Source organism: Ursus arctos, unplaced genomic scaffold, assembly GCF_023065955.2.
Source record: "Ursus arctos isolate Adak ecotype North America unplaced genomic scaffold, UrsArc2.0 scaffold_11, whole genome shotgun sequence".
In the NCBI taxonomy this organism is placed as follows: domain Eukaryota; kingdom Metazoa; phylum Chordata; class Mammalia; order Carnivora; family Ursidae; genus Ursus; species Ursus arctos.
This window is the reverse complement of record NW_026622775.1, coordinates 13,096,123-13,097,329: the sequence shown is the minus strand read 5'-3', so window position 1 is coordinate 13,097,329 and position 1,207 is coordinate 13,096,123. Positions and strand designations below refer to the sequence as shown.

The window sequence follows — 1,207 nt, the reverse complement described above, 5'->3', positions numbered from 1 at the left end:
ACTGGGAATGTAGGCCTTTATAGGGAAAGGGATCTTTGGGCCTAGAAACAGGAAAGCTGGAAATATGGGATATCTGTCACCAAAAATAACAGAGCAGAACAGGTGTCCTGAGAGTTTCTAGGCCTTCCCATATCAGGAAATTGTGAGGAGACAATATGCATTAAAACGTTAGAAGGGTGGGGGCAGGGCTTATATGAGAACTCTCTGCACTTTCCTTTCCTGAAATAGTTCTAAAAAAAAATAATGTCCATCGCTTCTCGGCCTTTTGGCTAAGATCAAGTGTAGTAAAAAAAAAAATAATGTCCTTTTAAAAAAATGTTGTAAGTTTTCTTGAACATTGTGATTTTTTAGTCTGATCGTTTTTATCAAGACTCTGTCCCACAGTGAGTAACAGTAAAATTCTTAAATGAAAAGTATCTCCTATGCTTGTTTTTAGGGAGGTAGGAGCTAGCGAGATAATATCCTCCTCATTATAGAGTCAGCGAACACCAGAGAAGATACTAATGATATCAAAGAGAATGGTTGATAAGGCTGAAGCCATTGGGCGTGTATAGCAGGGAAGAAATAAACACAAGGAAAATCAGCCTAGCATCAAGAACTGACCTTGAGAAATTAACGGTCTGGAACCCCTGTGGTTTTCAATTATGCTGAAGTATAAACTTGGAAGAAAGCAAGAGAAATGCAAGGAAGAAATGACCACCACTTCTTGATTTCCTACAGTCTAATTGCATTATTATCCTCCCAACATTACAATCAAGGTATAAGTCAAGGTAGTCAAAGACCCCTTCAAAAAGCTGTCTTTGTAATAAATAAAAATACTCTAAGTGTATCTTAGTTATGACATAATGATAAATATTATTCAAATAAATGGTTCTAGAAAAATCTATAGGAACGTTAGTGTAAAAGCATTCTACTCAACTGGAAATTAAATACAAGCTTAAACTTTACTCTGAATTTTCAGAGATTTTTTAAACTAATTTTCATGTTATATTGATCTGTGAAGAAATTAAAAATCTTAGTAATTTCACAGATTACTTAAAATATTTGATTTTTTAAAAAAATATAAAGAATCCTGTTTCGATGAACCATATGCTCTGTGTAGTTTTTTACTGGCAAATCCAGAAATTTTTCCATCAAAGGCTTTCTACTGACAAATGCAATCCAATCTACTCTTAATTTATTGTGTTTTGGCTGGACTTTGGGGTTA

General features: G+C 34.2%; 1 pseudogene; it reads left to right on the top strand.

Annotated features, from left to right (window-relative positions):
- The first annotated feature begins 249 nt into the window (after positions 1–249).
- LOC113255859 (U2 spliceosomal RNA) lies at positions 250–380 on the top strand (annotated as a pseudogene).
- The last annotated feature ends 827 nt before the right edge of the window (positions 381–1,207 follow it).